The sequence below is a fragment of the Alligator mississippiensis genome, chromosome 4 (genome assembly GCF_030867095.1).
Source record: "Alligator mississippiensis isolate rAllMis1 chromosome 4, rAllMis1, whole genome shotgun sequence".
In the NCBI taxonomy this organism is placed as follows: Eukaryota; Metazoa; Chordata; order Crocodylia; family Alligatoridae; genus Alligator; species Alligator mississippiensis.
This window is the reverse complement of record NC_081827.1, coordinates 224979064-224992207: the sequence shown is the minus strand read 5'-3', so window position 1 is coordinate 224992207 and position 13144 is coordinate 224979064.

Genomic DNA, 13144 nt, shown 5'->3' with positions numbered 1-13144 from the left:
TCTGAAACCATATACAATTTTGAGAATGCTGAAGACTCGATATCTGGCCCTGTATATATAGTTTTAGTAGTGGGAGCTTTTTCCAAATGCTCAATGGTCAGCTTAGGCATGCCACCTCCAATAAGGTTTGGGGTTAGGCAGTCCCTCACTTTGTGCCTTTGAAAACCTCTTCCTTACTGTGTAAACTCACATACTCATGCCAAGATTCACATACTATTTTCATGAAGTCACACCTCATTATTAATATGAAGTAATTGTCCCTGAAGGCTACATTTGAGAATATATTTCTTCATTCTAAATTAAGCTGTTCTCTATTCCTATAGAGGGGTAGACTTTACAAGCTGCTGCAGTAAAATAATACTATAGATTGATGAAAATGTTGGTATGCTGTAAGCTGCTATTTGAAAAGATATGTACTCATGTAATTAAGCACTGTATGTATACTCTAAACATTGTGAGACAAGGGCATAGAGATAACAATTCACAAACTTAAAGTAGTAATTAAATAGCTACTTAATGCTTAAAACTGCAACATTAATCTCCCCTTAATGTAACACAGAATTGAAGAGATTCATTTTGTTTGAAACTAAATGGCTGTTGTACTAGTTATTCCAAGTTGTACTCATCTATTGTGCATTTGTCACAGTGAAAGATTCTGAATAAGATTTTAGTATGATAATTGTATGCACATTGATTAGGGAAGCTCCTAAAAATGTATCTAAAACACAGATCTGTTATTAACACCTTTTTATAACACCTGAAATATTCAATAGCAATTATAAATAGTCATCTCATTAAAGATCATTAAATGTTAATAATTCATTAGCATTATCACATATTAGGAAGAACTAAATTGTCTCAAGTCTCTTACATGATGGCACTGTCCTTTAGACACATTTCTGACAAGACCTATTCTACTAGGTTCCATTTTTTTAGTTCTAAAACATTGCAGAGAACAGCTCTTCTCCCTCAGGCACACACTCGAAATTTAGAATCTTGATAAGTTCCTTCCCTGAAGAAAGGCACGATTTATTTGTATTTAAATTGTTGTGCCTTCTTTAGAAATTGTAGCAATCACATTGTAGAACGAGTTTGTTTGAAAGGAACATTATTTGACTGTTTGCCTTTTCATTTCCTTTGTAGAAACTGTACTTGCAGTGCAATTGATAAGCCGTAGCAATGTATTCACAAAGGGACATCCTGTTGTCAGACAACAAAGGCTACAAGAATTTAGTATATGTGAAATTAAAGTAGCACAATAACACAAAAGTGGCACCATAATATGGCATTTATAGCGTGCTTTTCACATATTGAATTTTGGCAGAAAAAGCATAATGCTTCTAACTTTATTTTAAATAGTCTTCATAAAGTTCAGGTCTTTGTTAAATAAGGTTGAGGATTTAAGAATAAACTAACTACAGCTGTAAGCGTTATGCCTATGCCTGCAACTGATTTTGGCCAAAGGTATAATAAATAAGAAATTCTCTGCTAACAATTACATTTTTTTTGTAGTTTATTTAGGAGAAAAATACTTTGATTAGCTTTTCCCTATTCACAGATAGTATCTAAATAGCCCTCACTCTTCATGTGGCACACAATAAATTTAAGAAATAGCAGCATTGCTATGGTTCGGATTGGAATTTCCCTGGAGTAGGGGAGTTTCTCATAAAGGAGGTCACCATACTGCCCCAGGAGAGAGAAAAAATAGAGTGGGAGGGTTATTACTACAGATGAGTTGGCTTACAGCACTAGTGCTGATGCCTTGGCAGACTATACTTCAGGAAACTTGTCTGTTTCTTCCTCTGACTACTAGTTTGCTTTAATGTGTTTTTTCCTTTGACTTTAAAATTAATAAAGTTTCAAATGAAAGATGCAAAAAAGAGAATTGGACAGTAATAAAAACCCCTTAGGAAAGGAAGGTTAAATGCAAATATTGAAGGAATAAGGCCTCTTTCTTTCTACCACCTACCCTGTTGAAGCACCATAAATTTTATAAATAATATGAGTCTTCCTTGTGATGTTATCATTCCAGAGGGTGGCTGCCATGGGCTTCATTCAAAGTCTGCTGAAATCAAGGCTAGTCTTACCTGGCTCTGGATCAGGTCCTACAGGACAGTTGTTCCTCAGTAAACTGTCTGGAAATTTCATTAGAAATCAGGGACTGATTCTGGCTCCTTGAAATTAATTGGAGCCTAAGGTTTCAGGGTATCAGAGTATGGGTAAAGGGTAATTTTGTCTTCAGGTTTGCCAGTGATTTCCTGTGAAAACGTGACTATGGTGAAGGAATCAGGTGAAGCATAAGTGGGTTTTCATATTTTTAATCCCGTCTCTTATCTTTCCTCTATTGCTTTATGTTGGTATGTTTGAAAGAGTGGGGATTAACTACCACATGAAGAGTAAAGTTCTTTAATTTATGGGATAAACATAGACAGTACGGGCCTACCAGGCTATGTAAATTTTCCTCCAAATTTAACCTTAGGTTCATGAATTAGAATGAAAAACATTAGACTTTACTTCTGCTGTAGCAACATGTTAAATGATACTGTAGTCAGCAGTCTGGAATTTTGAAGAACCATTGAATTCCATATTTAGTAGATAACCAAATGTTCCTGTTTGAGGATACACGATGCTTCATATTGTTTCCTATGCAAGCAAAAATGTATGCATGAGTTTAACTCTGTGTGTATAAATAACACGTTGGTTCTGTTGCAAAAACCTGGTGGTTTTTTTTGGAAAAATTCACACCAGTGTAAGATGTGTGCAACCTCTTAAGCTTTGTACCTAGGCAACTGGAGTTCAGTCTAGGAACTGTACATAAGTGCTGTGTATCTTGCAGATGCAAAAAGCTCTATATCTACCTGTCAAGTCTCCATGCTGTAGGCTCTGCTCTCGTGAGTGCTTCCCTGTTCCTGAGCAGGGCTCATCTGCCACGTCTTGAGGGAAATTTACTTCAAGGATTTATTTCAATTTACTTCCTTCCAGCCCTACTTTTCTATGATCCCATGACTGTGTGACTGGCTAGTGGTCCCGTGTCGCAACAGAGGTCTTCAAGGAAGCCTAGGCAATTGCTTCTTGCTCAGCGCTGTTCTGCAGGGCAACATGAATCCACATCACCGGCACTGCCCTAGCTTTGAGAGGGCACCTCCCGATGCCTAGATGCACCAGGCTGCCCAGCCTGTTGGGGTATGGCAATGGTATCAGACAATGTTATCACACCTGTACACTGGTGCCTGGTGTTGGAGGCTCAGGACAGAGGCCAAAAGAAGGGAAGCTTCCCTCTGGCTTATTCACAGGGCATCCCTCCTTGCCATGCGTGGCCTCTGCCTCCTTCCCTCCAGCAGTATCTGCTGTATTGAGCTGGTGCCCCCTCAAGCTTTGCTCCCTATTAATCATCCTGACAAGGGAGGACCCTTTCTGTTGACTCAGCAGGCCAGTGGGAGTCGCAAAGAAGCTGCAGGCAGCAGGTGAAGCAACCGCAGCAAGCAAGCAAGCAGTAAAACAGTGTGAAGTGCTGAAGGTGGAGAGAGGGAGGAAGCCAGCCATGAAACATGAGGTACACTGCAGGCTGATGCTGATGGGTTTGGGCCATAACCTAACCCCAGTTGTCTTCCTGCCTAGAATGGGGGGGGGGGGGGGGGGAGGGCTGAACCCAATGATCTGCAAGGTCCCTTTTAGGCCCTAACAATCTATAAATCTATGAATCTATAAGGAGTGGTTCAGTGGTGTAACCTCCTGCCTGGTATGGTTAGTACTCACATTTCCAGTGTGGCTGACTTTGGGGCTCCGCCTCCCCTACACCCCTTCCACTTGCCAACCATACACGTGGAAATTTTGCAGACAGCTGCTGCCTTCTCTGGCTTATAGGTCGACTCCTCAGGGCTTGGCTGTATGTTGTCCTTTTCCCAGACTTGTCTTGGTGTCTGATTCACAGCCCATTGCCCATACTACAATACAGAGGTGGCACTCTGTTCCTCATAATGCTCACAGTCAATGCATCAGCGTGTTAACTAATAATAATGATAGTAATACATTAAGAAAGAAATATTCTCAAGACTCATTGCTTCTGGCCTCCATCAACTCAGTCAGAGATTTAATCGTGGGTCTGGCTATAAGGCTTCAACCAGCCCTTATCAACCCCATAGCCTTCCCTTTGCTTCGGCTTCAACACAAAACTGGAAACAAACATGAAAATAAAAGAAAGTGTGCTTGGAGCAGCCCTGTCATTGGGGTGCTCCCATTTTTTTTTTTATGCTGACCCTGTTTTAGCTCCAGCAGGGCTTGGCTCTCCTGGAATGGCTCTGCTGCTTCGATGTTCTGGGTGGTTCTGCTCCCGGGGTCCCTCTGCCTTGCATCCCCTCCCCCTTTTTCTTGGCCATTGTATGGCCCTTTTAAATGCCCCAGAGCAGCACAAGAGGCTGATATAATCAGCCCAGCACCACCAAACTTGATAGACAGACTCTTTAAGAGCATGTGCAGCATCATCACATGCTGCTCCTGCCCTGGCTCCAGCCTTTTTTCTAGTAAGTCTGTTGCAGCTCCTGGGATTCCTGCACCATATCCCGGGGTACTCGGAGGTGACCCTGAGGTCCTGGGCTTTAGTGTATGGTTCCAGCCACCACACTACCTATTAGTACAAACTTAATGGAGATATTAACAGAAAATATACATTTATATTCAGGATTGTCCTACTGAAAGATATGGAACTTAAACATATTTTCAGAATAGGACCCTCAGGCCACTCTTATTTGGTGATGAGGTGAAAACTTGTTACTTTTTCTGGTTTTGATAAAAGTGGGTTTGAGAGAGAAATGAAACAATTTTGGGGTAAGGAAAATGTAAAACTTGAAGAGACTTTGATTCTGCCTTGATATTGGCAGGGAAGGGTTTCTGATGTCTGATTGAAAGATAGAGAAGGCAAGATTTGTTGAACTGTTGAAGATATGTCTTTGCTAAGAAAAAGTGCAAGTAACTATTATCTTGCTTGTTTTCAAACTGTGTTCTGCCTTCTGCCCACCTAGGATAAATGATTAAATTCTAGGATGAATTATGTAATTATTTGGATTGTATTAAAGCTGTGGTGAGGGTTTGACAGGAGTCTTCCCAGCAGAAACATCTTTTTACCCCTTAGGTAAAAGATGAGCTATAAACAAATGAATATATGTAATTTACTTCAGCCACAGATGCTGAATGCTGCCACAAGTACAATGGATTCCAGAGTGTCTTAGTAAAAATACTGATAGAAACAAGCTTTGAAAGCCATATGACATAATATTCCACCTAATATACTGTAGTCTCAGTAGCCTGCAGGCTTTCATTATCATTTGTGATGTCACAGACAGATGACCTCTGGGCATAAGGAAACAACTGTTGTTTTCTAGCAATATGAAAGGAAAGGACATTTTTCAGTTGCTTTTATGATGGTTTTCCCTCCTAACTTTCTTTATCAGCTGAAGCCATTGGAAGTTTCCCAATTTTGTGTTCATGTCACCTTCAAAACATAGTTTTTAAGTGTGGCTTTTATGATAATGGACAGAGCTAGTTAGCCATGGGAGTCTGAACTTGGGCAAAAGGCAGGGTATATTTTCACCTTATAGACTAACTAAATCATAGATATATATGACATGATAACAAAAGGAATTGGATCCATCTCTGGAAATACAAGAGAGGTTTACTGTTTTCACCTCCCAGGAACCCATGCAACTTTTACTTATTCCCTGAGATCCACAGATCTGGCGACCCAGGGTGCCCCTTTATCTTTGGCACTGTCCCCATCACAGAGAAAGCTTTTGGCTATATTGACTCTGTCCTGTGCTACTGCAGCTGCCAGCTATTTCATAGATTTCATAGACATTAGGGCTGGAAGGGATCTCAGAAGTTCATTGAGTCCAGCCCCCTGCCCCAGGGGCAGGAAGTCAGCAGGGGTCATAGGATCCCAGCAAGATAAACATCCAAATTTCTCTTAAAGGTGTTCAAAGTAGGTGCTTGAACCACCTCTGGCGGCAGTCTAGTTCAGACCTTGGGGGCTCAGACCATAAAGAAGTTCTTCCTTATGTCCAGCCTGAAACAGTCCTGAAAGAGTTTATGACCATTCAACCTTGTAATCTCTTGGGTGCTTTGGTGAACAGACGTTCTCCCAGATCCTGGTGAGCACCCCTGATAAACTTATAGGTGGCCACCAGATCACCCCTGAGCCTTCACTTTTTCAGGCTGAAGAGTCCTGTAGCTCTCAGCCTCTCATCATAAGGTCAGTTTTCCTGACCTCTGATCATGCGTGTGGTCTCCTCTGCATTCTCTCAAGCTTCTCCATGTGCGGGCCGGGAGCGGTCCGAGGCCCTCGGGGGTTTTTCGTGCGGCGGGCTGTGGCCAGCAGCCCAGACACGCCAGGTCGGGGAAGACAGGCGGCACGCTAGAATTAGGCACGGATGCTTAGTGGTTGATTTAAGATTATTTTACTTACACCGTAGATGGTCGCAGTGCAGGCAGGAAAACTTGCTTGAGTTGCGGTTACAAAACAAAACAAAACTTGAACCTGCAGAATGTGAGGGTACGTCGCAATGGGGTTTCGGCAACAGGAAGATGAACAAAAACCTCGAGAGTACGTCGCAATGGGGTTTCAGCAACAGGAAGAAAAAAAACTGCAGGACTCGAACCCGGGTAGAGCTCTGAATTCACTCACACGAAGTTTGCTAGGCTCCGTGGAACTTGCACGCAGGGAAGGGTACGTTGAGGGATCAGGCAGCGACGGGGAGAGGCAAGAGGCTGATCAGACCTCTATAGCCTTCTTGAGATACACGCTGGGTCCGATAGGCTCCGCAGCGCTTAGAGATCTTCACGAGACGTGAAGTTCTCCTCCTCCTGATAGTCGTGGAGTCCTCCAAATTGGGCGGAAACCACTCAAGCCTCTTATACGGCTAGCAAGCCAATTGCTAGCTGCCACGTGGGAATAATTTAGAACTGGCCAATAGTGGGGCACAAATTTGAATACAAATGGCGGGAACTCCTTGCACCGTGTATTTCTCTGTTGCAACGAAGAAATGCACCCTGCAAAGAAAGCTCCAAGTGGCAGGAAATAATCCAGCAGTGCCGAAGCACACACAAACAAAAATCACACCCTTGGGTTGTGACATCCCCCCTTGCTGAAGGCACAGCTGAATTATGCTGCACGCTCGTCACTCGGGTTATCAAGAGCTCTTACCACGGGTTGTTGAACTAAACGGGTAAACATAAAATTAGCTAACATAAAAAGTTCGTCCTCTAGGGATCAAATCAAATAATAACCAGCACAAATACATATACACATGATCAGATTCATAACGAAGAACTGCACGATCAGGGCTTCAGTGGGCGTCATGGCGAAGTTGCGCGTCAGGCCCCCACTTCTTTCGATGAAGTTATCCTTCTTGGGGCTTCTCTTCACCACGCACTCTGAATTCCGGATCTGTAAACAAAAACTCTCAAAAAATAAGTTAACGTATAACAAAATATTTACAAAATTTCCATGGAACTATACTATCAATTTTAAAACATATAATACAGGTGTTTGCTACTTTGATCTACCCTCTCTTGCACACTCAACTAGATGAAATCGTCAAGGAGCCATCGTCTAATTCTTTAGGTAATGAAAACCTAACTCATAGGCCAGTTGCCATTGGCCTGCATCCCCTAAAATCCCAAGTTGCCGCTTATTGAGTCCAGAACGCTGTAGGAGAAATCCAAACATGTATCGCTCCTCTGGTGTTCTCTGTGGCAATGATGGAAGGTCGGATTTGCGATGTCTTGCGCCTTGAATCTCAGTCGGGTGTCGATGTTCCCGATCACCGGATAATCTTGGCTCCATTAGGATATGCAGTCGGGACAACTGACGAAGGAGGTTACTCACGGGTTGGTTCACCATTGGGTTAAGCAGAATCTGGAGGACGACGATGTTCTTTTGCCCATAAACCTCAAGACAACTATCTATGCTGTGAACGGTCACTGGAACGGTTCCAGGGTCTCGTAGATGACGGTGAGGCCATGGTCTTATTCGCTGGAGTGATGTCAGTCCCAGCGCACATGCTCTGGGGTTCCAGGCACAGTACAAGACTCCGATGATTGCTAGCATGAGATGTTCTGCGCTGGTATGTTCTGGCCATCCGTCATGCCATGCGTGGGCTTTCTGACCAATCAGTCCTGCAACAAGCGCTGGCAGTGGAATAGGCCAGTGAACGTTAACCGCTACCATGTCGATGTCAGTGACATGTCCTCTACTCCATGAAGCTTGTCTTACCAAGAAGCTTGCTTCTTCCTGGTTTAGCAGGTCGGATCCAAGTTCCACGACCAAACGTCCCAACCACACAGCTAGAGTTTCTTCAGGTTGGATTCTTGATTCTCTGCACAAATCCTGTAGTTCAGTTCTGGTGCGAGCATAGTAGGAAGTAGCAACTCGGTTAGTTGTTGTTACTGGCTGAACTACTGCTGCGGGAGTCATTACTGCTGTTATTGTTTCAGGCAGGAGGGGCAGATGCACTCCTCCGCTCGATTCTCCCCTCCGTCAGCATGAAGGTGTGGTCGTCGGAAGCGACGCTGCGTCGGTGGGCGGAGTCGCCGGAAACGAGGCTGCATTGGTGGGTGGAGTCGCTGACCAAACTCTTGCGGGTTCCTCTGAAGCTCCACCCTTCTTTTCTGGTTCTTCCACGCGGTCTCCCTCTTGCTCGGCGCCATCTTGTTGTGGCGTTTCAGGATTCTCTTTTGCAGCCGATTCTTTGACCGCTCAAACGGCGATACGCAGCTGAGCTTTCAAACTTAAATTCTTTTGCATTAGATCACTTATGGCGCGAAAAGTTGCAGTTAACACTCCCCCCTTGTCATATTGTGGGGCCACCCTCTCATCCGCGGCGTGTTCCTCCGTCTCCAGATCTTCGCGGAGCTCGGATGGAAGCTCGCGACCCTTTAATCTAGACACCAGCATAAAGGGGATGAACCGGTCGATCGGTACCAGTTCTTCACTCTCCTAAGCACATCTTAGGCAACGGGCACACTCCTGGGTGAGGGTGAGGTTCACTTCGCCCGCCGGGTTGACTCTGGCGAGGGACACAGTGTTGAGGGGCTGAACAGGACCTGCTCATTGCTCATTATACACCCGAATGCCTCGGGGTGCAGATACACTTCCCTCTCTCTCTGGGCTCCGTCTTCGGAAGCTCCCTCTTCTCCCTTCAGCAAAAGACGTCCGCTGATAAATCTCTCACCCGTTCCACCCGCCTGGTGGTAAATGATATGTGCCTCCAGCTCCATAAAGTTTTCTACTTGGCGTTTTCCACCACGTCAAGGGCAGTTCTTAACTAATTCTAGCTCCAGCGTGCCTTCCCCTGATCCCATCCTCGTCGCCATGTGCGGACCGGGAGCGGTCCGAGGCCCTCGGGGGTTTTTCGTGCAGCGGGCTGTGGCCAGCAGCCCGGACACGCCAGGTCGGGGAAGGCAGGCAGCACGCTAGAATTAGGCACGGACGCTTAGTGGTTGATTTAAGATTATTTTACTTACACCGTAGATGGTCGCGGTGCAGGCAGGGAAACTTGCTTGAGTTGCGGTTACAAAACAAAACAAAACTCGAACCTGCAGAACGTAAGGGTACGTTGCAATGGGGTTTTGGTGACGGGAAGATGAACAAAAACCTCAAAAGTATGTTGCAATGGGGTTTCGGTGACGGGAAGAAAAAAAACTGCAGAACTCGAACCCAGGTAGAGCTCTGGATTCACTCACACGAAGTTTGCTAGGCTCCGTGGAACTTGCACGCAGGGAAGGGTATGTCGAGGGATCAGGCAACGACGGGGAGAGGCGAGAGGCTGATCAGACCTCTATAGCCTTCTTGAGATACACGCTGGGTTCAATAGGCTCCGCAGCGCTTAGAGATCTTCACGAGACGTGAAGTTCTCCTCCTCCTGATAGTCGTGGAGTCCTCCAACTTGGGCGGAAACCACTCAAGCCTCTTATACGGCTAGCAAGCCAATTGCTAGCCGCCACGTGGGAATAATTTAGAACTGGCCAATAGTGGGGCACAAATCTGAATACAAATGGCAGGAACTCCTTGCAACGTGCATTTCTCTGTTGCAACGAAGAAATGCACCCTGCAAAGAAAGCTCCAAGTGGCGGGAAATAATCCAGCAGTGCCGAAGCATACACAAACAAAAATCACACCCTTGGGTTGTGACACTCCACATCCTTTTTGAATTGCAGAGCCCAAAACTGGATGCAGTATTCCAGCCGTCGCCTCACCAAGGCCAAGTACAATGGAATAAAGATGTCCTGGGATTTGCTTGAGATTCGTCTATAGATGCAAACCAGCATTTTGCTTGGTTTTCTAGCCACAGCATCACATTGAAGGCTCATGTTCATCTTGTGGTCAATCATGACCCCCAATTCCTTTTCATCCATAGTGGTAGCCAGCGTAGCACTGCCAAGCCTAGAAGCATGCTGCGGGATTTTCTTCCCACGGTGGAGAACCTTGCATTTTTCAGTGTTAAACACTATCATGTATTCATCCACCCATTTCCTGAGCCTATTAAGGTCAGCCTGGATCACCCGCCTGTCCTCAGGTGTAGACACTTTACCCCAGAGTTTGGTGTTGTTGGCAAACTTGGCCAGTCCGCTTCTGATACCAATGTCCACATCATTAATGAAGATGTTGAATAGTGTTGGCCCAAGGACAGAGCCTTGAGAGACCCGACTAATCACAGTGCACCATGATGATTGACTTCCGTCAACCACCATCCTCTGTGTCTCACCATGGAGCCAATTCCGCAGCCAATGGATCATGGCGAAAGACTGAAAAGGCTGCACAGATTTTTGTAATGAAACTGGGCTCCATTGACAACCTTCTAGCAAACACCATATTAGCTGGAATAAATGTCACATCTCGGTATACCAACAGTCCTTCAGAAAGACAAATTACAAACCATAAAGAACATTATCCCTAATAAGGACACTGTTTCCATTACACTCCACTGCCTTGTCCTCACACACAATTATTTCAGTTTTTGGGACTCCCTATACCTATAAATGAATGGTACTGGCATAAGCACACATATAGTCCCCTAATATGTCAGCATATTTATGATAGATCTTGAAGTCAACAGCTGCCCTCTTATCCCCTGATATACCTAAGGTACATGAATGATATCGTCATTCTATGAAGACATGGGAAGGAATCTCTAGAGATATTTTACCAGGATTTTAACAACTTTCACTCTTCGTTAGACTAACTCCGAAATACTGCAGCCAGCAAATTAATTTCCTAGACATTACACAGAAGGATTGTAGTGGTCATATCACTATTACATTGTATTAGAAATCAACAGACTGCCACAGGTAGCCTCACACCACTAGCTTTCATCTTAAGCACACCAGTAGATCCACTCCCTACAGCCAAGCTCTAAATTACAACTGTGTACGCTCTGATTGCACCAAGTGGGATACACACCTTGAGGATCTGGAGCAAAGATCACTACAATTACAATACAATCACCAAATTGTAGTCACTCAAATCAACAAAGCCAGACTCGGAGCTTATTCAAACCTGCTATGATACCATTCTTGGAACCAAGACAAGAGAATCTAAGCTTGAACACTTTAGACACATCAATCATGATTTCCAACCCTCCCTAGAAAAAAGACAGCTATCTCAAGGTATCCGTGATAAACAAACCTGTCCTGGCTCTCAGAAGCCCCCCAACCTCAAACGACATCTCTTAAGCAACTGAATAACACAGAAGGGCTGTGCAAAACTTGGGTTGCTGATTCGATACAGGGAAGATTTAGCCTGATTCAGTGGCCAAATCTCTGAATTGAATCAGGAGACCCTTTAATCTCTCTGAATCCAATTGGAACCCTCCAAATTGATTCAGTGAGATTCAATTATTTGGACATAGACACAGCTTTAAATGTTTTTTCTACATACCTCAAAGTATCAGGTGGCTTGTGAATGCTGAGATGGTGGGGCAGATGGAGTGTCCCACAGGAGCATAGAGGGGTCCCCAGCATGCTTGGCAGTGAGCCTGGAAGTGGACCAGAAGCACAAAAGCATAAAAAGCACAAAATGTATAAGTTTGGTTGATATTCAGATTTAAAACAAAGGTAATGATATAACCAAGACTAGACTTATTTATAATAAAATGTGACAGTTTTCTGGTCCCCAATTATTCATTTAAAAATGTTATGTTACATTTGCTCATTCTATTTTTATCCTTCAGGTATTGCCTGTAAAAGGCTTCAATCATAATATCTTCAAGGCTGATCAAATTTAAAAGAGGATACAACTGTCTGAAGTTTTTATTAATTTATTTCCTCATGATTGGGGGTGCTTACTATCTTTATGTGAACTTCTGATAAAAGAATATCAATATTTCTATAATATGACTACATTCCTGTAAAATAAATGAGACTTTCTAATTCCAAGAGCTCCTTAATTTACAGATTGCATTAAATATTCCTCTGTACATTCAGAGAGACATCTGCATTTTAGAGTATTGTTTTAAAAACAATATGTACTATAGTTACCAGTTTACTGATTTATATTGTTCAGCTCCTGTGGACTTAATTGTGTACCATCCACTAGGCCCTTTTCCAGAAAATGATACAAAAACCACCACCACCAACAAAAAACAAACAAACAAAGGAAAATATAAATATAAAGTATATATATAAGTATATATATATGTATAAATATAAAGGTTCTAAATCCCCAAAAGGTAAAAAATACATCACATCCCCCTCTCACTTATCCCCTGATTGAAATAGATCAGGACTGCTCAACCCCTGGCCTGTCGGCCAGACGTGCCCCAGCACCAGGTCATCCAGCCTGCATGGCTCCACAGGGGTCAGAAAAATTGGTATCAGGGAAACTGAGGCACTTCTCCCCTACTACCAAATTTCTGGACCTATGAGGAGCCCCACAGGCTGGATAGCATATGCTGGGTTGGGTGTGCAGAGAAGTGCAGAGAAACACAGGGTGCAGGGGCTGGGAAGGGGTGGCATGGGGCCTTGTGGTCCAGTTCTAGTACATAAGGCCAGGTGGAGGCAGCGTGGGATCCCAAGCACAGTGGGACCCCAAGCCCAGTCCCAATATACAGAGTCTGATCCCTGTAAGCAAGGACAGTGAAGGATCCTGGGCCCC